Source organism: Triticum urartu, unplaced genomic scaffold, assembly GCF_056163025.1.
Source record: "Triticum urartu cultivar PI428250 unplaced genomic scaffold, HENAU_Tu73 scaffold2, whole genome shotgun sequence".
Classification (NCBI taxonomy): Eukaryota; Viridiplantae; Streptophyta; class Magnoliopsida; order Poales; family Poaceae; genus Triticum; species Triticum urartu.
Genome location: NW_028260368.1, coordinates 15,037,042 through 15,062,949, shown reverse-complemented (window position 1 = coordinate 15,062,949; position 25,908 = coordinate 15,037,042). Strand labels below are relative to the sequence as shown.

General features: G+C 36.8%; 1 long non-coding RNA gene and 2 other non-coding genes across 3 annotated transcripts; 2 read left to right on the top strand and 1 right to left on the bottom strand.

Moving 5' to 3' along the window:
* Positions 1-12,681: 12,681 nt before the first annotated feature.
* LOC147953605 (uncharacterized) lies at positions 12,682-14,690 on the bottom strand. Its single transcript, XR_015613674.1, has 2 exons — positions 12,877-14,690; positions 12,682-12,826 (listed from the first exon to the last, which is right to left on the bottom strand). It is a non-coding gene; the product is annotated as an uncharacterized LOC147953605 (long non-coding RNA).
* Positions 14,691-21,282: 6,592 nt separating this feature from the next.
* Positions 21,283-21,356, top strand: TRNAP-UGG (transfer RNA proline (anticodon UGG)). Its single transcript has one exon. It is a non-coding gene; the product is annotated as a tRNA-Pro (tRNA).
* Positions 21,357-21,495: 139 nt separating this feature from the next.
* Positions 21,496-21,569, top strand: TRNAW-CCA (transfer RNA tryptophan (anticodon CCA)). The gene has a single exon. It is a non-coding gene; the product is annotated as a tRNA-Trp (tRNA).
* The last annotated feature ends 4,339 nt before the right edge of the window (positions 21,570-25,908 follow it).

Genomic DNA, 25,908 nt, shown 5'->3' with positions numbered 1-25,908 from the left:
GAATGCTCATTCAATGAGCATTCCCCGTAGAAGTATTCCGGAAATCTGGGCCTGGCGCTCTCCTCTATCTTCTGAGGTCCTTAACCATCTCCCTGAGAAAAGTAGACAGTAAAAGCCAAAATAGACTAAATATATATAGCCTGAACGATCCTAAAAATCCCTCGAAGGAGATAATAAAGAACCCAAAGCAGATGGTATCCTACTGCAAGGGTGGTCTTAAGAATCCAAAAGAGGTTGCTCAGAAGAGATAGATGTATCCCAACCTCTATTGCTCTCGCGTAAAGACTTTTTTTTTACGCGACAGGAAAAAGTGACTACGAATTCCCCTTTTTGTTTGCGAATCCCTGTTTGTATCCTTTGAGCGCACGCCCATTAAGTAGCGATCAAATCAAGGAAATCGATCAAACGATCCCCGTGCCAGCCCAAATCATGATCTTCACCAACTTGGATTTGGTTCTCTCGCGAAAATCGCGAGTTGCAGAGATGAGAACCATGAAAAGCAAGATCCCGAATAAGAAAACAGAAACCGAGGAAGAGGAAACCACAAGAGTGAAGACTAGTAGAGTCTCGTCTTTTGTCATTCTTTGCTCCTTTTTCACTCAATGATTCCTTCGAATTTGCCGACCAAAAATTCTATATGTCTATTCTATCTATGATATTTCTATATATATAGAATATGATATCTAATATGACATCCGATTTGTCAAAGGGATTGGATTGGTGACTTACCCATTCAGTGACTTTGGCACTGGACGTTCCAAAAACGGGTACTATCGGATCGGGTGAATTAGAGAATAGACAGAGGTCCGTTGGCATTTCAGCCTTTCTTCTCCTTTCAGGGCCTATCCGAAAGAGAATCCAGTACCTCTTGGTCCTGAATATCAGAATAGGACGAACGAACCGGCCTCCGCGGATATCTTTGCTTCGGAACAAAACCCTGCAATCAAATAGATTGTCCCAAGGGCGCCATATTCTAGGAGCCCAAGTTATGCTATTGAAAATTCGTTCCTCTAGCAGTTCCGGTTTGAGCATTCCGTTCCCTTTTTCAAACTCCACTTCTTTTCATATAGCAATCCCTGATCAAAGAGAGAACAATATCCATTTCAAAACATTTCTAACAGATTCCTTAGTTCGGACCGACGAAGTAATGTCACTCGACTATTATCAACCTGACTGCAATCTTTTTCTGTCGGTAAGGATTGCACCAGAGCACCTTCTACTTCTAATAGGCCATGAACTATAGATAGAGAAGAATCATTCTGAGCGAGTACATAAGAAGCGATCCACTTTTTTTCATCGGTTCCAGGGGAAGACCAAAGATCTTGCGCGGCAGGTCCGCCAGAAAAACTCAAAAGAGAAAGAAGTCTCGTTAATCTCTTCATGCTCGTTCCAAGTTCGAAGTACCTTTTGGCCAAAGAAAAACCCGCTTCCTGACACGATTGCCTCTTTATCTTTATATAGATAGATTCTATGGGGTTATTACTTAGTAAGTCTATTTTGTACAAGAGCCCCTCCTATCTGATAGAAAAGGGTCCCATGATCCCGAGCCGATCTTACCTTGGCTCGCAAACCCCAAGTTTGTCTATGAAGAGCTAATCTAATTGTATTTTTTTCTAGAATGGATTTCTTATGTGGAATACTAATGGATAGGGCTTCGTTGCTAAGTGCTACAAGATCTAGTGCACTGGAACTCGTGGTTATGGACCCGAATCCTTTAGTATGGAACATTGTCTTTTCCAAGTAAAAACCCCTAGTATATGAAAGAATGAAAAGGTGCTTTCGTTCTTGTGGAATAAGAAGCCCTCGTACCTTAATGAAAGGAAAATCGTAATTTTTCGTTAGGTATTTGACCAAATAGGATCGTCCAGTTCCTACAGAACCTATCACTAAAATACCCGATAGGGCTAAGCGGAACGAAAAGGGTTTTCCATGAGATGGTAAATGAAAACGATTAGTCCCACACGAGGTTTGGGAATAAGTGATTGTCTGATAATGAGCAAGGAATATACGTCTTTCTGCTAAAGAGGATCTATTAAACTCATAATTCATTAGATCCTTGTTATCAATGCCAACTAGGTATCATAAGTAAATGGATCCCGGTTGTTCAATCCTTTGATAACCAAGGTCATTCTTTGCTAAAGAGAAATGATCACTATGAGTCAGACTCAATAGAATTGGATCCATTCCAAATAGCGAGAATTAGGATTCTTGATCCCTCTCAATCTCTCTTTCAATTCGAGGATCCAGAGAGGTGTTTTCATAGTCATCTCCGAATATTTGCCATCTCGGAATATTTTCGATTTCATTTTTCTATGATATGTCTTTCTATATGAAAATTGGTTATTTACGATGTACGATGATCCCTGTTAAGCATCCATGGCTGAATGGTTAAAGCGCCCAACTCATAATTGGTAAATTTGCGGGTTCAATTCCTGCTGGATGCACACGAACGGGAACATTCCATAAGTCTATTGGAACTGGCTCTCTATCCATGGAATCTCATCCATCATCCATACATAACGAATTGGTATGGTATATTCATACCATAACATAAGAACAATAAGAACTCGAATTCTTATCGATACTGGAACTCAGAGCATAGGAGGGAAAGTCGATTTATGGATGGAATCAAATACGCAGTATTTACAGAAAAAAGTCTTCGTTTATTGGGAAAGAATCAATATACTTTTAATGTCGAATCGGGATTCACTAAGACAGAAATAAAGCATTGGGTCGAACTCTTCTTTGGTGTTAAGGTGGTAGCTGTGAATAGCCATCGACTACCTGGAAAAGGTAGAAGAATAGGACCTATTCTGGGCCATACAATGCATTACAGACGTATGATCATTACCCTTCAACCGGGTTATTCTATTCCACTTCTAGATAGAGAAAAAAACTAAAGGAGAATACTTAATAATACGGCGAAACATTTATACAAAACACCTATCCCGAGCACACGCAAGGGAACCGTAGACAGGCAAGTGAAATCCAATCCACGAAATAATTTGATCCATGGACGGCACCGTTGTGGTAAAGGTCGTAATTCCAGAGGAATCATTACCGCAAGGCATAGAGGGGGAGGTCATAAGCGCCTATACCGTAAAATAGATTTTCGACGGAATCAAAAAGACATATCTGGTAGAATCGTAACCATAGAATACGACCCTAATCGAAATGCATACATTTGTCTCATACACTATGGGGATGGTGAGAAGAGATATATTTTACATCCCAGAGGGGCTATAATTGGAGATACTATTGTTTCTGGTACAAAAGTTCCTATATCAATGGGAAATGCCCTACCTTTGAGTGCGGTTTGAACTATTGATTTACGTAATTGGAAGTAACCAATTAGGTTTACGACGAAACCTAGAAATCGATCACTGATCCAATTTGACTACCTCTACGGGATAGACCTCAACAGAAAACTGTTGAGTAACGGCAGCAAGTGATTGAGTTCAGTAGTTCCTCATAGAAAATTATTGGCTCTAGAGATATGGTAATATGGAGAAGACAAAATTGTTTGAAGCACGCACAGAACCGGAAGCGCCCCTTGTTTCAAAGAGAGGAGGACGGGTTATTCACATTTAATTTGATGGTCAGAGGCAAATTGAAAGCTAAGCAGTGGTAATTAAGACCCCCGGGGGAAAATAGGGATGTCTCCTACGTTACCCATAATATGTGGAAGTATCGACGTAATTTCATAGAGTCATTCGATCTGAATGCTACATGAAGAACATAAGCCAGATGACGGAACGCAGAGACCTAGGATGTAGAAGATCATAACATGAGCGATTCGGCAGATTTGGATTCCTTTCCTATATATCCACTCATGTGGTACTTCATCATATGATTCATATAAGATCCATCTGTCTAGAGATCGTCATATACATCTAGAAAGCCGTATGCTTTGGAAGAAGCTTGTACAGTTTGGGAAGGGGTTTTTTGAGAGAAAAGAAGAATCTACTTCAACCGATATGCCCTTAGGCACGGCCATGCATAACATAGAAATCACACGTGGAAGGGGTGGGCAATTAGCTAGAGCAGCAGGTGCTGTAGCGAAACTCATTGCAAAAGAGGGTAAATCGGCCACTTTAAGATTACCATCTGGGGAGGTCCGTTTAGTATCCCAAAACTGCTTAGCAACAGTCGGACAAGTGGGTAATGTTGGGGTGAACCAAAAAAGTTTGGGTAGAGCCGGATCTAAGTGTTGGCTAGGTAAACGCCCCGTAGTAAGAGGGGTAGTTATGAACCCTGTGGACCACCCCCATGGGGGCGGTGAAGGGAAAGCTCCCATTGGTAGAAAAAAACCCACAACCCCTTGGGGTTATCCTGCGCTTGGAAGAAGAACTAGGAAAAGGAAAAAATATAGCGATAGTTTTATTCTTCGTCGCCGTAAGTAAATACGTAACTAGGAATATGGAAAATTGCATTTTTGGAATTTGCAATAATGCGATGGGCGAACGACGGGAATTGAACCCGCGCATGGTGGATTCACAATCCACTGCCTTGATCCACTTGGCTACATCCGCCCCTTATCCAGCTAAAGGATTTTTTTCTTTTTTCCATTGATCATTATTCTATTTATTCTGACCTCCGTACTTCGATCGAGATATTGGACATAGAATGCCACTCTTTAAAAAGGAAAAAAGGAGTAATCAGCTGTGACACGAAAAAAAACGAATCCTTTTGTAGCTCATCATTTATTGGCAAAGATAGAAAAGGTCAATATGAAGGAGGAGAAAGAAACAATAGTAACGTGGTCCCGGGCATCTAGCATTCTACCCACAATGGTTGGCCATACAATCGCGATTCATAATGGAAAGGAACATATACCTATTTACATAACAAATCCTATGGTAGGTCGCAAATTGGGGGAATTCGTGCCTACTCGGCATTTCACGAGTTATGAAAATGCAAGAAAGGATACTAAATCTCGTCGTTAACTGAATTCTGAATAGAAAGATTAAGAAGAAAAAAAGATTCAAAATAAAGTAAAGGTAGGCGGGGAATAACCTTATTTATGACAAGTTTCAAACTAGTAAAGTATATCCCTAGGATAAAGAAGAAGAAAAGTGGGCTAAGGAAACTCGCAAGGAAAGTTCCAACCGATCGTCTACTTAAGTTCGAGAGAGTTTTCAAAGCACAAAAACGTATCCCTATGTCTGTTTTCAAAGCACAAAGAGTTCTTGACGAGATTCGCTGGCGTTACTACGAGGAAACTGTTATGATACTGAACCTCATGCCCTATCGAGCATCTTATCCCATCTTAAAGTTGGTTTATTCGGCAGCCGCAAATGCTACTCATTATAGGGATTTCGACAAAGCGAATTTATTTATTACTAAAGCCGAAGTCAGTAGGAGTACTATTATGAAGAAATTCAGACCTCGAGCTCGAGGACGTAGTTTCCCCATAAAAAAAAGCATGTGTCATATAACAATTGTACTAAATATAGTAAAGAAATCTAAATAACCTTTAGATCCATCTAAGATTTCGATTCCCAGTAAAAAAAATATAGAATAGAAAAATATGGGACAAAAAATAAATCCACTCGGTTTCAGACTTGGTACAACCCAAAAACACCATTCCTTTTGGTTCGCACAACCAAAAAATTATTCTGAAGGTCTACAGGAAGATAAAAAAATAAGGGATTGTATCAAGAACTATATACAAAAGAATAGGAAAAAGGGCTCGAATAGAAAAATAGAATCAGACTCAAGTTCCGAAGTAATTACACATAATAGAAAAATGGACTCAGGTTCAAGTTCCGAAGTAATTACACATATAGAAATCCAAAAAGAAATCGATACGATCCACGTCATAATCCATATTGGATTCCCAAATTTATTAAAGAAAAAAGGAGCAATCGAAGAATTAGAGAAAGATCTACAAAAGGAAATTAACTCTGTAAACCAGAGATTTAATATTTCTATCGAAAAAGTTAAAGAACCTTATAGACAGCCTAACATTCTTGCAGAATATATAGCTTTCCAATTAAAAAATAGAGTTTCATTCCGAAAGGCAATGAAAAAAGCCATTGAATTAACTAAAAAAGCAGATATAAGGGGAGTAAAAGTAAAAATTGCGGGTCGTCTCGGAGGAAAAGAAATTGCACGCGCCGAATCTATTAAAAAGGGTAGACTTCCCCTCCAAACAATTCGCGCTAAAATTGATTATTGCTGCTATCCAATTCGGACTATCTATGGAGTATTAGGTGTAAAAATTTGGATATTCGTAGACGAAGAATAAGTAATCTTGTCTTCGGATTCTGTCCATTGATAGAATAAAAAATGACAAGAGACTTTTTTCCTGAAATCCCTGCAAAAGAAGAAATTATACCTCTTTCTATAAGATTTAATGAAAATTGATAAATCATTTAATATAATTGCTATGCTTAGTGTGTGACTCGTTATTTTTTTCTTTTTTTTAAGAAAAAAACTTAGTAATTATAGAAAATTAACTAATAACCAACCTATTGCTTCGTATTGTCGAGATCCTAACTAAGAAACAGTCACTATATGAATAAATACCTCTATCATAACATAAATGAGTAGATGTGTCATATAGTTGTAGCAACTGCAATTTTTTCTCTAAAAAAGAAAAGGGATTCTAGGTTGTGAAGCAAAACTAAAGGGATGTGGATAAAGGGAGGGATGATAGAAAGAAGGAAGAGGAAATAAATAAGATATAGGATTCCACTATGTATGGTCTATGAATTACATCATAAAAGGCAATGTGATAAAGCATCAATATAATAAAAATAATAGAGAATTAAAAATTGTAACTTGAAACAAGAACTACAAATTTAAAGCAATAATAAAGAGCCGCCCGGGTTAATAAAACTGAGAAAATTAACTCGGAAAGAAATTTTTTGGAAGCTCCGTTGCGGGATTCAGACCTAACCATTCAAGGAGAAGCAGTGGGAACGACAGAACCTATGATTCCATAGGATTTTATTGAAAAGAATCCTAACACTTCATTGGGTGGGATGGCGGAACAAACCAAAAAAATTGTCTTATTTGGTAAGTTTATAAATTAACAAATAAGACAGGAAAGAGTAAATATTCGCCCGCGAAATTCTTATTGAATTAGAATACTTTACCGCGATTCAATAAGAGTAAAAATAAGGATTTTTTTAAGAAGGATTACATTATCTATAAATATAGAATTTAGATAAATATACACACACATCTGGATATATTCTAGATCTTCTTTTTTGACTATATATTATATTTTTCTGTTTTAACAAATTCAATATAAAAAAAACCGAACTTTTTCTATTATCTATTAATGTGTATCTATCCGTACCGTAATATTTTGGAATATTATGAATTAGAGAAATTTACATGCTTTCTGATTCCATTCGCGAGGAGCTGGATGAGAAGAAACTCTCATGTCCAGTTTTGCAGTAGAGATGGAACTAAGAAAGAGAACCATCGACTATAACCCCAAAAGAACCAGATTTCGCAAACAACATAGAGGAAGAATGAAAGGAAAATCCTGCCGAGGCAATCGTATTTGTTTTGGTAGATATGCTCTTCAAGCACTTGAACCCGCTTGGATCACGGCGAGACAGATAGAAGCAGGACGAAGAGCAATAACACGATATGCACGTCGTGGTGGAAAAATATGGGTACGTATATTTCCCGACAAACCGGTTACACTAAGACCCACGGAAACACGTATGGGCTCGGGAAAGGGGTCCCCCGAATATTGGGTATCCGTTGTTAAACCTGGTCGTATACTTTATGAAATGGGGGGAGTATCTGAAACTGTAGCTAGAGCAGCTATCTCCATAGCTGCCAGTAAAATGCCCATACGAAGTCAATTTATTCGATTAGAGATATAGAACCCTAAAAGGGGTATGGAAGATAAAAAAAAATGGGTTTTTCTTTCTGGAAAGACAAATATTTCTTTCATCCTTTTGCATTGAAATAACAAATTGAAATCAAAATAATATGATTCACCTCAGACCCTTTTAAATGTAGCAGATAATAGTGGAGCTCGAAAATTGATGTGTATTCGAGTCATAGGAGCTGCTGGTAATCAGCGATATGCTCGTATTGGTGATGTTATTGTTGCTGTAATCAAAGACGCATTGCCCCAAATGCCTCTAGAAAGATCCGAAGTAATTCGAGCTGTAATTGTACGTACATGTAAAGAGTTCAAATGCGAAGACGGTATAATAATCCGCTATGATGACAATGCTGCGGTTATAATTGATCAAAAAGGCAAATCCCAAAAGGAACTCGAGTTTTTGGCGCGATTGCCGAGGAATTGAGAGAATTGAATTTTACCAAAATAGTTTTCATTAGCTCCTGAAGTATTATAAATACTAGTAGGCCGAAATTGAGACCAAAGAATTAATTTAGTAGATTGTGTTTTACGTATATGTTTTAAAATCCAAAATGAAAAAAAAAAAAAGAAAACATGTTGATTATAGAAAAATTAGGAGGAACCTAGAATTAGAGTCTTATGGGCAAGGACACTATTGCTGATTTACTAACCTCTATAAGAAATGCGGACATGAATAAAAAAGGAACAGTTCGAGTAGTATCTACAAATATTACCGAAAACATTGTTAAAATACTTCTACGAGAGGGTTTTATTGAAAGTGTTCGGAAACATCAGGAACGTAACAGATATTCTTGGTTTCAACTTTGCGACATCAAAAGAGAGAAAGACTATAAAAGGAATATATAGAACAAGAACCTTTTTAAAGCGTATCAGCCGACCCGGCTTACGAATTTATACCAACTATCAAGGAATTCCTAAAGTTTTGGGTGGAATGGGAATTGCTATTCTTTCTACTTCTCGAGGAATAATGACAGATCGAGAAGCTCGACTAAACAGAATTGGGGGAGAAGTCTTATGTTATATATGGTAATCGCCCCGTCCCTATAGTGCTCGAATTCTATCTCGCCCTTCCTATTTTTAAAATAAAAATAGAAAAATAGGAGAAAAAAAATATGACAGAAAAAAAAAATAGGAGAGAAAAAAAAAAACCCGAGAGAAGCAAAAGTAACTTTCGAAGGTTTAGTTACTGAAGCCCTACCAATGGAATGTTCCGCGTTCGGCTAGAGAATGACACCATCATCCTAGGCTATATTTCAGGAAAGATACGGTCTAGTTCTATACGAATACTGATGGGGGATAGGGTCAAAATTGAAGTAAGTCGTTATGATTCAAGCAAGGGACGTATAATTTATAGACTTCCCCATAAGGATTCGAAGCGTATCGAAGACTCGAAGGATAGCGAAGATTTGAAGGATAGCGAAGATTTGAAGGATACCAAAGATTCAAAGGATTAGGTTTTTTCTTTTTTTTTCTAGGGTAAAAAATTCTAAGTTCTAAAATTCAAGCGAAGAGACTTATTTTTTCCAAAAGAATTAGATTCATAGTTTAAAAAAGGATACGGAAATATGAAAATAAGAGCTTCCGTTCGTAAAATTTGTACAAAATGTCGACTGATTCGTAGGCGTGGACGAATTAGAGTCATTTGCTCTAATCCGAAGCATAAACAAAGACAGGGGTAATCTTTCGAAAAAGAACTTTACTTTCTAAAAAGTAAAAAAAAGTACCCGCGGAAATGTTCCAATTCCAAATAAAATAATTTCATTTAAAATAATTAAAGTAACGGGTTTATTTTACCCTGAAACGGATATCTTTGTATCTTTTTTTCTTTTTTTTATTTCTAACTCATATTTATGAGATAATAAAATATGGCAAAAGCTATACCAAAATTGGTTCACGTAAGGAAAGTGCGTATTGGTTTACGTAGAATGCACGTTTTAGTTTACGGAAGAGTGCACGTAGAATAACAAAAGGGGTTATTCATGTTCAAGCTAGTTTCAACAATACCATTATAACTGTTACAGACCCACAAGGTCGGGTGGTTTTTTGGTCCTCGGCCGGTACTTGTGGATTCAAAAGCTCAAGAAAAGCATCACCCTATGCTGGTCAAAGAACAGCAGTAGATGCTATTCGTACAGTAGGTTTGCAACGAGCAGAAGTTATGGTAAAGGGCGCTGGTAGTGGAAGAGATGCCGCATTACGAGCCATTGCTAAAAGTGGTGTGCGATTAAGTTGTATACGCGATGTAACACCTATGCCGCATAATGGATGTCGACCGCCTAAAAAAAGGACGTCTGTAAAAGAATTAACCCGCTTTCAACTTTCATTTCAAGAGAAATAAACGATTCAATGATAAAATAATAATACTAGTCTATTATGGTTCGAGAGGAGGTAGCAGGATCCACTCAAACACTACAGTGGAAGTGTGTTGAATCAAGAGTAGATAGTAAGAGCCTTTATTATGGTCGTTTTCATTCTGTCCCCGCTTAGAAAAGGGTCAAGCGGACACCGTCGGTATTGCCTTGCGAAGAGCTTTACTTGGAGAAATAGAAGGAACAGTATCACACGTGCAAAATTTGGGAGCGTGCCGCACGAGTATTCTACAATAGCAGGTATTGAAGAATCCGTACAAGAAATTTTACTAAATTTGAAAGAAATTGTATTGAGAAGTAATCTCTATGGGAGTTAGAGACGCATCCATTTGCGTCAAAGGTCCTAGATACATAACTGCTCAAGATATCATCTCTACCGCCTTCCGTAGAAATCGTTGATACGGCACAACCTATAGCTAACTTGGACAGAGCCCATTGATTTCTGTATTGATTTACAGATCAAGAGAGATCGTGGATATCAGACAGAACTCAGAAAGAACTATCAAGATGGAAGTTATCCTATAGATGCTGTATCCATGCCTGTTCGAAATGTGAATTATAGTATTTTTTCTTGTGGGAATGGAAATGAAAAACACGAGATACTTTTTCTAGAAATATGGACTAATGGAAGTTTAAACCCCTAAGGAAGCACTTTATGAGGCTTCTCGTAATTTGATTGATTTATTTCTTCCTTTTCTACACGCGGAGGAAGAGGGCGCTAGTTTCGAAGAAAATAAAAACTGGTTTACTCCACCCCTTTTTACTTTTCAAAAAAGATTAACTAATCTAAAGAAAAACAAAAAAGGAATTCCATTGAATTGTATTTTTATTGATCAATTAGAATTGACTTCTAGAACGTATAATTGTCTAAAAAGGGCCAATATACATACACTATTGGACCTTTTGAGTAAGACTGAAGAAGATCTTCTGAGAATTGACAGTTTTCGTATGGAAGATAGAAAACATATATGGGGACACTCTAGAGAAGCATCTCCCAATTGATTTACTTAAGAATAAACTCTCGTTTTAAATCCATTGCAATTTTTTTTCTTCTTCTTTTTCGAGTTAGAATAAAAAGAAAACAATTTAGCATCTTTGGTACAATCTATATTTTCGCGAAATGGATCATAATAAAATGGATTTTAGGTATCTAGGGAAGATTCACTTGGAAGTAACTATTTCCTAGATACCTATGGTACTTCACGGTTGAATGAATCAAAAAATATCTAAAAAAGACCTAAAGGTAATGATTTATCAATGGGTAATGTTGCTCCAATACCTAACAAAGAGCTACTACAGTACCGATTAAAAAAAACGGTCGTAGCTACTGGGCGGCGAAATGGATTTTGGAATTTATTGACATTCTCTAGAAAAGGTACTGTCAATAATGCCTGTTGGCACAGAAAACCATTAAAAGAACGCCCAATAACTTATTGGGTACCGTACGGAGTATTTGAAACACGGGGAAAGAAGTACCACTCGGGTAATATTTCCAGAGGAGTTGCAAACGGATCTGCCGGTTCACCAATCATTGATGGCTCGAGAACCGCTAAACCTACATTACATGCAATAGTACCTAGAAATACTACTGGAAAAATATATAAAAGATCGTTGGGCCATGCGGGTTCCCCGTAATAATTATGTCCCATCCCTTTAGCTAATTTAGCTCTTAATACAGGATCATTTAAGTCTGGTTTCTTTGTTATTGGGGATAGGTGAACTCTTTAGGATCCATCCCCCAAAGGAACCGGACATGAGAATTTATCATCACCGGCTCGAGCAAGAGTGAAAGAAATAAGACCGCGGAAGATCCTTAATAGAATTAAGGTTTATAATGACTCAATGACTCTAGGCAAGAAAAGCTTTATCAGATTCTCTTTTCCGAAGTTGCACCTACAACTACTCATTGAAAATAATCCTATTCTTATGGGTAAATGCTCAATATCCAAGTGGGCTTACAAATTTGATCATGATCAATTGCTTTGTGGATTGTCCTCATGTCTCTTGATTAGTTGGTATTTATCCCCTCAATATCGCAAGTTTCTTACCTCCAAACAAAATATTTTACTTGTTACTAATAAAAAATCAAAAGTTTAGCCTACATTCTTCCTTAGATCCCTTCTTTTACTCCGATAGTATTGCGGATCCACAATCGATGCAAAGAAAATGAATGCATTTCCATACTATAATAAAAAGGTAAGTGTAATAAATAGAGAACTGGATCATGTCACATGACTTATTCCATTTCTACTCTATGGGATCTTACGGAGCCTGTTCATGGATGACATGGTTGCGGTATGATCATAGAAGATATTCTCCTCAAGTGAACCAGCCTATCCTTCCTAGGTAGGGACTTACATGTTGATTGGATGCGGAGACACCTTTGGTTGTGAATTCTAATGTGGCAGATCCAATTCTTTATCTGCATGGCCAAATCAATAATTCAAGTCACACACTCCCATAATCCGCCTTTTTTCTTTCGTAAAATTAACTTCAACTATTTGTATTGTATAAAAATACTTTGGAGTTGAAGAGAAGTATCCAAATGACATGTGTTATTTTACAATAACCCATGCTTGTAGCAATGAAATACCAAAACCTACCCGATATGATATATGATAATTATAATTCTCTATGATATGCCTTAACCTACCCGATATGATATATGATAATTATAATTCTCTATGATATGCCTTCCCTATAAAGGACCCGAAATACCTTGCTTACGTATCATTGGAAAGTGCATTAACATAAATACGGCAGTAAGCAGAGGCAGTACAAAGGTATGTAAACTATAAAAACGAGTCAAAGTGGATTGGCCCACACTAGCACTTCCGCGTAATAACTCCACTAAAGGCGATCCTATTACCGGAATGGCGTCAGGTACACCTGTCACAATTTTGACTGCCCAATAGCCAATTTGATCCCAAGGCAAAGAATAACCAGTTACACCAAATGATGCAGTCAAAACAGCCAAAACCACACCTGTGACCCAAGTTAATTCGCGGGGTTTTTTAAATCCCCCTGTGAGATACACACGAAATACATGCAGGATCATCATTAAAACCATCATACTTGCTGACCATCGATGAACTGATCGGATTAACCAACCAAAGTTGGCCTCGGTCATTATGTATTGAACCGAGGAAAAAGCCTCTGTAACGGTTGGTCGGTAGTAAAAAGTCATAGCAAAACCGGTAGCGACTTGTACTAGAAAACAAGTAAGTGTAATTCCCCCTAAACAATAAAATATGTTGACATGGGGAGGAACATATTTACTAGTTATATCATCTGCAATTGCCTGAATCTCAAGACGTTCCTCAAACCAATCATATACTTTATTGAGATAGGTAACTAACCCGAGTCCCCCTCTAAGAGCCGTATATGAAAATTTCATCTCGTACGGCTCAAGCAGAAACACAAAAATTTTCAACGAATATTAGAAAAAAGGTTCAAAACTTCATCAGCCACTGAATTGGGTCGATTTGCCTTGAAGATATCAAATAAGAAAAATCCGGAATATCTTCTTTGTGATGATAATGCCAAAAAATCTCAAGTTGGCGCGTCTTTCTTTCTTCCTTTCCCTTATGTTGGTCATTAGAGGCTTCTTGACTTTTCTCTTCCCTATAAAGGATTTGTTTTTTTATGCGTAATATAGAAATTATCTTGTTGAGATCCTATGAATCAGTTCAATTAAAACCTTAGATTCATACTAGAGCCACGATGATTTAGTCTCAAGCTAAACAAAAGGCAAGGGTTCTTCGAATAAGAACCGCTTGATAATCATTTATTGAATCAGTGTAATGACTCGACAAAATCGAGAGAAAAAAAGTTGTCTTTTGGGCAAACAAAATTGGAAGGAAGAAAATTTCTTTTTTATTTTTATTTAAGAACTACTTGAATTTTTCAGTCTGGTTGCGAGGTCTTAATAGTGAGTATGAATCATAGTTCCATTTTTTTTTGATCCACTCTATCTATTTCGTGTTCCAGATACTAGAATAAATAATATCTGACGAATTAGAATCATCTTGATAGAGATAACAGGCCCTTTCTATGTATTATCAATAGGATCAATTCTAACAAGTCACACACTCATATTCCAGAGATACCGAAACAAAAAAATTCCGCGGTCGAACTACCATAATATCTAGAAATGTAGATCTTAAACTAGAAAGGCTTTTTTGGATGGAAAAACTCTGACTTCCTAGTTTTAGTTAGTAGAAACCTAATTGGTTAAAATTCCGTCCAGTAAAACGGAAGAATTATAAATTTCTAAAATGATAGATAGGAATATAGCGAATAAAGCCATTGCGATCCCCATAAAAGGAGTAGTCCCCCAACCCGGGGCGACTTTCCCATATTCCGAATTCAAGGGTTTCAGTAAACTACCTGCACCAGTTCGTTTTGGCCTAGGTTTAGAACTATCTTCAACGGTTTGTGTAGCCATAAATTCTATTTAATCATTGGTGTTGACTTTGTATACTATTCCGTTGTAGTTGTAAATACACGATCTTTTCGTAGATCCATTGTAATCTTGAAATTCTATAAAAATGGAAACAGCAACTTTAGTCGCCATCTCCATATCTGGTTTACTTGTAAGCTTTACTGGGTATGCCTTATATACCGCGTTTGGGCAACCCTCTCAACAATTAAGAGATCCATTCGAAGAACACGGAGACTAATTTAAGTAAGAAGTCTCCCAGATAGGGGGACTTCTTACTTAAATGAAATTATTTTATTCTTTTAGTTGGAGTTGGTGGAACCTTAGGTGGTTCTCGGAAGAAGATAGCGAAAAAAATTATCCCTAAAGTCGAAACTAAAAGGAACGTATAAACCAATGCTTCCATAGATTCGATCCTGGTTTATTTACAATTATAACTTCCACACCTATTCATTTGTCATTTGGGATAATTTCCCATATAAAGAAAGAAAAAGAGTCAAAGAAAGGATGGGAGATGTTTCCCATGTCAAATCAAAAAAGAGAGGTGAAAGATACTATAACAATGTGTATCAAACTGCCTGTTTCCTTGTAGTTGGATCTCCCACTTTTTGGAATGTTCCAAATTCCACTTGAGCATCCAAATCTGGATCAATACCAGCAAAAACATCTCGGAACAATGTTCTAGCGCCATGCCAAATGTGTCCGAAAAAGAAGAGCAAAGCAAAGGTAGCATGACCAAAAGTGAACCAACCCCTTGGACTGCTGCGAAAAACACCATCAGATTTCAAAGTAGCCCGGTCTAATTCAAAAATTTCCCCTAATTGAGAACGCCTCGCATATTTTTTTACAGTAGCAGGATCAGAATAACTTACTCCATTAAGTTCGCCACCATAGAACTCCACCGTTACACCTACTTGTTCAACACTATATTTGGATTCTGCTCTTCTAAAAGGAACGTCTGCTCTAACAATTCCCTCCTCATCTACCAAAACAACCGGAAATGTTTCAAAAAAAGTAGGCATACGGCGTACAAAAAGCTCACGTCCTTCTTTATCTCTAAAGACGGGATGTCCTAACCATCCAACAGCTATTCCATCCCCATTGTCCATTGAGCCTGCTCTGAATAATCCCCCTTTTGCCGGATTATTACCAATATAATCATAAAAGGCTAATTTTTCGGGAATTTTAGACCAAGCTTCTGATAAACTAAGATTTTCGGCTAAACCATTGCTAACTCTTCGATATATTTCTTGCTGAAAGTATCCCTGATCCCACTGATAACGAGTAGGCCCAAATAATTCGATTGGGGTCGTTGCTGACCCATACCACATAGTTCCAGCAACTACGAAAGCTGCAAAAAAAACAGCAGCGATACTACTGGAAAGTACAGTTTCAATATTGCCCATACGTAATCCTTTATATAGACGTTGAGGCGGACGGACACTAAGATGGAATAAGCCCGCTAATATACCCAATGTACCCGCAGCAATATGATGAGAAGCTATTCCCCCCGGAACAAAAGGATCAAAACCTTCTGCACCCCACGCTGGATTTACAGCTTGTACTTTTCCAGTTAGTCCATAAGGATCGGATACCCATATCCCAGGACCATACAAACCCGTTACATGAAATGCCCCAAAGCCAAAGCAAGCCACCCCTGCAAGAAATAAATGAATTCCAAAGATCTTGGGCAAATCCAAAGAGGGTTTTCCCGTCCGCTCATCAGAGAATATTTCTAGGTCCCAATATACCCAATGCCAGATCGCTGCCAAGAAACACAAGCCAGAAAACACAATATGCGTACCTGCCACACCTTCATAACTCCAAATACCCGGATTTGTTACAGTTCCTCCTGAAATACTCCAACCACCCCACGAATCCGTTATTCCTAAACGAGTCATGAAGGGAATTACGAACATACCTTGTCTCCACATTGGATCCAGAACAGGATCAGAGGGATCAAAAACTGCTAATTCGTATAAAGCCATTGAGCCAGCCCAACCAGAAACTAGAGCTGTGTGCATTATATGCACCGCAAGCAATCGACCCGGATCATTCAATACGACAGTATGAACACGATACCAAGGCAAACCCATGGAAATACCCCTTTAGCAAAGAAAAATAGACACGATGTCGCTTTATTTTATCGCATTGAAAAAGACTATCCATATCCTATGTACCTAACCCTTCTAGGGGATTCTGTGTCAGAAAGCGCGAATATTTATTTCATTCCATTAAAAATAAGAAGCCAATTCTGTTCATAAGAAGAAAGAGAAGCAGATCTATTCTATACTCGATAAGTGCCAATATGCAATGGGTAACTTGGCCAATTTGGAAAAAACGAAGAATAGATCGCTACCCCTCTTTGTTTAGCATTCAAATCACCCATTCCCTTTTCTTTATTCAATCTGTCTTACATTCCTTATATGTATAACCTTTCAATCTACGTATTAATAGAATCTATAATATTCATATAGAATAAGAATAAAAATTAAGACAATAAACTGCGGATTCTTTCTTTCTGTTCCATTCTTACGTTTCCATATTAAAGTGTGGTTTTCTTACTTAAATTTAATAATATTAATCTAATATGCCCATTGGTGTTCCAAAAGTACCTTACCGGATTCCTGGAGATGAAGAAGCGACTTGGGTTGACTTATACAATGTTATGTATCGAGAAAGGACACTTTTTTTAGGTCAAGAGATTCGTTGCGAGATCACGAATCATATTACAGGTCTCATGGTATATCTGAGTATAGAAGATGGAATTAGTGATATTTTTTTGTTTATAAACTCCCCAGGCGGGTGGCTAATCTCAGGAATGGCTATTTTTGATACGATGCAAACGGTGACACCAGATATATATACAATATGCCTCGGAATAGCCGCCTCCATGGCGTCCTTCATTCTGCTTGGAGGAGAACCCACCAAGCGTATAGCATTCCCTCACGCGAGGATTATGCTTCACCAACCTGCTAGTGCTTATTATCGGGCAAGGACACCAGAATTTTTACTAGAAGTAGAAGAGTTACACAAAGTTCGCGAAATGATCACAAGGGTTTATGCAGTAAGAACAGGCAAGCCTTTTTGGGTTGTATCCGAAGACATGGAAAGGGATGTTTTTATGTCAGCAGACGAAGCCAAAGCTTATGGACTTGTCGATATTGTAGGGGATGAAATGATTGACAAGCACTGCGATACTGATCCAGTGTGGTTTCCAGAAATGTTTAAGGATTGGTAGTGTCCGGATTTCTTGTAAAGTTATTTCACAGCTAAATTCGTGTTTTCCTCGATTTAATAGAAAATAGAAAGACTTCATGATGAGCAATCATCAGGTTAAGATGGATCTAAACCAATCCATTTTTTTCTATATACATACAACATGCCGACGGTTAAACAACTTATTAGAAACGCAAGACAGCCAATACGAAATGCTCGAAAAACGGCCGCGCTTAAAGGATGCCCTCAGCGTCGAGGAACATGTGCTAGGGTGTATGTGCGACTCGTTCAGATCATGACTTCAAACAAATATAAAAAAAATTGAAGTATCCATGATTAGTACCAATGAATAGGATATAGCTTCTCTATCCTAGATTTCTATGGTATATGGAATTTATGGTTTCCTTTGGTGCAAATCCAATTATCTAAATTGGAAATAAGAAGCAATTCTCCCATTGGTAGCAAATGGTTATCCATTAAGCGGAGGAAATAGTAATAAAAAGAAAAAGGCTTATGCTCCTTTATCTTAAAAGAACGGACTAACAGGGTCAGCTACTTAGCCAACTTTCATAATTAAATACCGTCACTGTATGGATAACTCTTATTGTGAAAAGAGCTATTTACTCTATAATGGATAGGTAGAGCCAAAGAATGTGGACTATACAAGTTCGCAATACCTTTTGATGAAAGAAAGGGCTCCGGTGTATAGAGAGGGCCTCACCGTTTAAAAGGGAACCATAGAAACGATGGAACCCACTATTTTTTTTAGTATTATTAGAATGAATTTGTTATTTCGTATAGAAATAACTGAACGGAGTGGAATAAAAAATCGTGGTTGGGAAGGTTACTATAGCAAAAGCCATTGGAATTAATATTTTATATATCGGAATAATTAGTTTTGTTATTAATGAGAAAAAGGGTGGCTAAAAGAAGAGAAATCATTAGTTATTCATTAAGGTTAATTTGATTCAATGACCAGAGTTCCGCGAGGATATATAGCCCGGAGACGACGAACAAAAATGCGTTCATTTGCCTCAAACTTTAGAGGGGCTCATTTAAGACTTAATCGAATGATTACCCAACAGGTAAAAAGAGCTTTTGTTTCCTCTCATCGAGATAGAGGTAGGCAAAAGAGGGATTTTCGTCGTTTGTGGATCACTCGGATAAACGCAGCAACGCGGGTATATAAAGTATTCGATAGTTATAGTAAATTAATACACAACCTGTACAAGAAGAAATTGATTCTTAATCGTAAAATGCTTGCACAAGTAGCTGTATCAAATCCAAATAATCTTTACACGATTTCCAATAAAATAAAGATCATCAATTAAAGGTATAAATAAAGTAATATACTGGAATAATAAAAGATGAATTCCCGGAGAGGGAACTCCGGGAAGATACAATAAATTAAGATTAAGTGGTAGGAATCAACGAGCTGGATTACTTTCTTTATAATATATATAGGTCTGGCCCTTTCGAATTCGAATAAAACATCAACAATCGGAACTTAAGTTCCGGTTGTTGTTTCTTAAATTTTGGTTGTTGTTTCTTAAGTTTCGATTGGAATTGTACTTTTGCGTTAATTGAGGAATATGTCTATTTTTTCTGGGTCTAGAACCTGTAATTATTGAAATTGACTGGGCTTGAAATTGCTTTTCGTTCTCATAGTTACGAAACGGTAAGAAAGATAAAATACGAGCCTGTTTTATAGCAAGAGTAATTAATCGTTGTTGTTTCAAGGTTAATCTATTTATTCGTCTCGATAATATTTTTCCTTGTTCACTAATAAATCTATTAATTAAACTCATGTTTCTATAATCAATTCGATCTCCCGGGCCAATCCGGGGACGCCTACGAAAAGGTTGTTTAGATTTACGAAAAGGTTGCTTGAATTTACGAAAAGTTTGCTTGGATTTACGAAAGGGTTGCTTGGATTTATTAAAAGTTTGCTTGGATTTACTAAAGGGTTGCTTAGATTTAAGAAAAGGTTGTTTAGATGTATACATGATTTATTCCTTATTTAAAATTTGAAAATTTGAAAATTCACTTCTTTATTTTATTAATTTAGGATCCAGAAGAAGTAGTTTTTCTTTGATCCATATCTTATTTGATTCATATTATAGTATATGAATACCCTCTATACATATGAAATAATATCTACCGGAAATCAGATGAGTTGATTTGTATTTTGTATTCTATACTATGTTTTCTTTATATATTAAATATGAAGTTCTTACTCTTTCTGTTGTTTGGAAAGATCAAACACACGATGTTCCTATTTCTTTATTTCGTGATGAGTCGTATGCTTGCGACAATAACGACAAAATTTTTTGAATTCTAATTGTCCGGGTGTATTGTGGCGATTCTTTTGAGTACTATATCTAGAAATCCCCGTCGATTCCTCATTGGCACCTTTTCGAACACAACTGATGCATTCCAAAATAACTCTGATTCTAACATCTTTTCCCTTGGCCATGAACCTCCTTTTCTTTTTGGATTGACTTAACTTAATTCTTCTACTTATTCTTTTATTCTTCTATTTTGAATCCGAAGAAGAAGAATAAAATTCATTAGAATAATTTTTTTTTATTCTTTAATTAAGTAATAAAAAATAGAGAAATAATTAAAGAATACAATCCTTGTCGAATTAGCAAAGATTTTGGTTCGAAATCCTTTCATTTAATTAGCCAGCCCCGCCTTTTCTATGCTCTGATTTCTGAGGCCTTATTTAGCTTGGGTACCCCTTTAAATTGAATTTCTATTTTCAAAAATGGGGTTTACCAAATTTTTAATGACTCTGAGGTTCAACCCAATCCATCTTTTCTTTCTTTTTCCTTCCGATACTAAAAAAAGATTGAAAAGGATCAAATTTTGTCATATCACGAAGAAATCTATCCCTCCCATAGCAATAACTAGAATTAAAAAAAAGGGAATGACAAAGCATCTGGGAATAAACGATTAATTTCTATCAATAAACCTGCTAAAGCACCAAACCATAGAGTACTTAGCACGGGTGCTACAGAGAGATATGTTTTTATATCCCGCATTGAAAATCCTCCTTCCTTGTTGGAATACATATATGATCATAAACTCTTGCCCAAGATTGTTATGCTATATATAAAATGAACCATATCGACGAAATTTTCCTATCCCTAAAAAAGAAAAAGATGACCCCTTCTTCCTATATATTACCAAGGAAAAGTAATCCTTCTTTTATAGGCGAAATTATATTGGATTTTATATGTATATAATTCCTTAATTATATGAGACCAAAAAGAAGAAATGACACGAGGGTTCTATATATAGATAGAGAAAGAAAGAAGAAGAAAATTATGATGTGGAAAAGAAGACAGGAATTGTGTACAATGGCATTGTACAACAATTTAATTTGGAAAAGGGATGTAGCGCAGCTTGGTAGCGCGTTTGTTTTGGGTACAAAATGTCACAGGTTCAAATCCTGTCATCCCTACCTATTACTTCTTTCTTCTTTATAGGCAGTAGCGACGAGATCAATTAAAGTAAAGTGGGTATAACTTGAATTTGTGGAGACTATACGTACGTGAGATACATTAGGAATAGAAAAAGATTTTCTTTTTGAATGAATGAAAGCGCTCTTAGTTCAGTTCGGTAGAACGCGGGTCTCCAAAACCCGATGTCGTAGGTTCAAATCCTACAGAGCGTGATTCCATCTATTTTATGTCGAAGCAGAGTAAAATAACTTAACAAAATTGAATTGTAACTCCAATTTCAATTTGACCTCCTCTCTGGTCTGGAGGAGGTCAATCAAAAAAAAAAAATGACTCAATCAAAGATCCAACTGATCCCCACGCCTGTATTGCAAATACGCAGTCACGAATAATCCCGCTAAAGTAATAGGAATTAGGCCTAAGACGATTCCAAATAGAAAAACTTCAATCATTTCGATTTGTTCGAGGGGATAAAAAAAGAGGTACGATCTATCCCTAAATAGTACTCTAAATTATCCACGAATCTCAATGACCAAGAAAAGAATTCCTAATTAGTCTGGAAAAGAGTCGTAGAATGCCAGGAATCCCAAAGAAAGATTTTTCTTTTCTGAATTATAATTATTCAGTCAATTCAAATAAGGCGTATCTTGTTCAAGCCAATAAATAGAGCTGGGGTTATAGTTAAAGCAGCCAGTAGAAAACCAAAATAACTAGTTAAAGTAAGCATGAAAGAGTTAAATTCCATTTATTTTTTTTTACTACACTACATATGTTGGTAAAGCATTTACCTAAGTTATGGAAAATTCATAATTCATCAGTTATTTTAGATAATACTAAAAAACAAGATAGAGTAAGATACAGAAGTGTAAAAGAAAGTGGATTCATCAGATGATACATGAGTCCCTAATTCCGAATCAAGAGATTTGTTGTGGAATTTGTCAATTGAGTAAAGTAATAATATTAAGAACTAGATCATCTAACCCCATTGAATGAAAAAAAGAAATTCAATTTTCAGGGAAATTTTTGAATAAGAGATAAATAAACAATTGAATTTGAAAAAAAAAACTTCTTTCTATTTTGGATAATTTCTTTTTCAATAGGACCCTCTTTTTGGAGTGAACGATCGAATATTCCCCTATTCCTTCTTATTTTAACTGATTGTATTCCATATGGAATAAGAGGAGAACAAAAGCATTCCACGACCTGCCAAGGGGCTGTTAAAAAAAAAAAAAAAAGAAAGCTCTTCCTTGAATTTACTTTATTTTTATTCCTTTTTCGAACTCCAACCAAAGTAGATTCGAAGACGAGTCACTTCAATTATCCTTTTAAGTTCTATTCTATCTTCTGTCTTTCCCTATTTCATCTCGTAAAGTTCCGCGCTCGCAGTTTGGTCAAGAAAGTTAGACCTAATCCAACAAACAATACAAGGATGAATTACGAATTATGAAAGGATAGATTTCACATATACTTGTCCTTGTATTGTGTCAGTATGAGAATATCCTTCCTAAATTATTTATCCAAACCTATTGATCATTAACTTAGATTTTCCCAAGATTTTGGCTGCTATTCCGAATTACTCTATTATTCCGAAGCCAATGAAAAGTAAGTAGAACCTACAAAAATGGGGTTTTCTATTGATGCCTTGAATAACATATAGCTTACCTATAGACAAAAAAAAAATAAAAAAGTAATTATGTTTCGGAACCAGGCAAAACCAGATTGCTGTGCCATAGGAAGGATAGCTATACTAATTCGGTATACTCAAAATACACCTTTGGTACAAAATTGACAATCTCACAAGGATGAAATATCAGTAATTTTCTATTTACTGGTCGATCCCATCTTTTACGGAATCAATTCCTTTTTTGAATGTACAAAAATTTTGGGAGTTCAGCATGTCTGGAAGCACGGGAGAACGTTCTTTTGCTGATATTATTACCAGTATTCGATACTGGGTTATTCATAGCATTACTATACCTTCCCTATTCATTGCGGGTTGGTTATTTGTCAGTACGGGTTTAGCTTATGACGTGTTTGGAAGTCCTAGGCCAAACGAGTATTTCACGGAAAGCCGACAAGGAATTCCGTTAATAACCGACCGTTTTGATTCTTTAGAACAACTCGATGAATTTAGTAGATCCTTTTAGGAGGCCCTCAATGACCATAGATCGAACCTATCCTATTTTTACAGTGCGATGGCTGGCTATTCACGGACTAGCTGTACCTACTGTTTTTTTCTTGGGATCAATATCAGCAATGCAGTTCATCCAACGATAAAACAAATTCCAACTATAGAACTATGACACAATCAAACCCGAATGAACAAAATGTTGAATTGAATCGTACCAGTCTATACTGGGGTTTATTACTCATTTTTGTACTTGCTGTTTTATTTTCCAATTACTTCTTCAATTGAGAGAAAGAAAGAGACTAATAAGAATTCTCTTATCCCATTTGGAAGGATACCATCCTTATAACTACCCATGACTGTTTTTGTCTCTAGCATGACCAATTGATAAAATGTGGAGGAAAGTAGGGGAAATGGCCGATACTACTGGAAGAATTCCTCTTTGGCTGATAGGTACTGTAGCTGGTATTGCTGTGATTGGTTTAGTAGGTGTTTTCTTTTATGGTTCATATTCTGGATTGGGTTCATCTCTATAGTAATCGGAGGGACCAGATTGTAAACATGAAAAAGTAGGAGCTTAGCGGGTCCTTACCCCCCTTTATCTGATTAGAGCGGAAAGGACCCGCGGAATTTTTATTTTACTCTTATAACGCGAATTGAATCTATTCGATTCACTCTTATGAAGCAACAAGAAAAAGAGATCACTCGAGGATCCAATATCTTATTCCACGAAGGAAGTATCCTGAAAATCCTTGATTTAGTTTCGAGTAATAAACTAATAAAACCTTAATCAAAACTATTCAACTAGCCTAAAAATAAAAAAACCTTCAATGGAAGAGTTTACTTTTTTTTTGCAAAATTTCTGTAAATTTGAAGTTGAACTTAATTAAACAAGCCAAGCAATTTGCTCACAATCACAAGAAATTTTTCCCCCGCCATATTTTCTTCCCCTCTGTTTGTCCACTACCTCGGCTAAACCTAAGCAAAAGAAAAAGAGGTCCAAGAGACAGACCCGAATAAAGAAGAAATAGTAATCTTTGACGAATTAGGAAGAAAAAGGATTCTTATTTTGATACAAGAAGAATCGGCACAAGAAAAAGGCTTTTTCTTGTGCCGAATAGACGATTAAGAAGACCTGCAATCCCTCCGAAAAAGAAGAAATTTTAATTTGATTGTTCTCGCCTTTGCCTTGGATTCTCTTCTTTTGCATGGGATATAAATAAGGAATTCCAGACATCTCATAAACAAAAAGCAGTCTAAACAAAAAAAGGATTTCCAAAATAGATCATAGATAATTCTAGCAATTGCCAATAAATCGAGGCTTTTTACCAACTTGATGGTAAGAAATCCCGGGACCTAGAAATTCATTTCGTACAATTGAACCTTTTCAAACTGTTTCTTTTTGAGAACCAAAAAAACTTGTGCCAAAATAACGGATGCGAAGAAGAACAAAAGGCCTTGGACACGTAATGGATCCTGAAGCACGATTTCTGCGTCCCCCTGACCAAAACCTCCCACATTAGGATTGCTTGTTAATGGTTGATCAAGCTTGATGGATTCCCCCTCTGAAACAAGAAGTTCTGGTCCGGGAGGTATAATATCAATCACTTGGCGTCCATCTGATGCATCAACTATGGATATTTCATACCCCCCCTTTTCTTTACGTAGTATTTTTCTTACTATACCTGTTGACGTAGCATTATAGACTGTATTGTTACTCTTGCTACCATCAGGATAGATCTGTCCTCTTCCTCGGTTTCCCCCTACATATATGGGATATTTTAAGAAATGAGCATCTTTCTTCGTAGCAGGATCAGGGGAAAGAATGGGAAAGACAATTTCACTATATTTCTTACCGGGAACAGGGCCTATCACAAGAATGTTTTTTTTATCGGGACGATAACTCTGAAAAGCAAGATTTCCTATCTTTTCTTTTAACTCAGGGGAAATACGATCGGGCGGCGCTAATTCGAATCCCTCGGGCAAAATAAGAACAGCACCTACATTCAACCCTCCCTTTTTTCCATTAGCAAGAACTTGTTTCAATTGCATATCATAAGGAATTCGAAGAACTGCTTCAAATACAGTATCGGGAAGCACAGCTTGGGGAACTTCAATATCGACGGGCTTGCTAGCTAAATGGCAATTGGCACATACAATTCGTCCAGTTGCTTCTCGTGGGTTTTCATAACCCTGCTGCGCAAAAATGGGATATGCATTTGAAATAGATGTCCGAGTTATTACGTATATCATGATCGATACAGAAATCGATCGAGTTATCTGTTCCTTTACCCAAGAAAAAGTATTTCTATTTTCCATGTCCAATCGCAGATCCCAGAATTTCTACAATAAATTAGATAGGTAGCTAAGCTAATCTAGTTCCCTATACACGAATCTGTTGTCATTCTACTGCAACAGTTGTACTG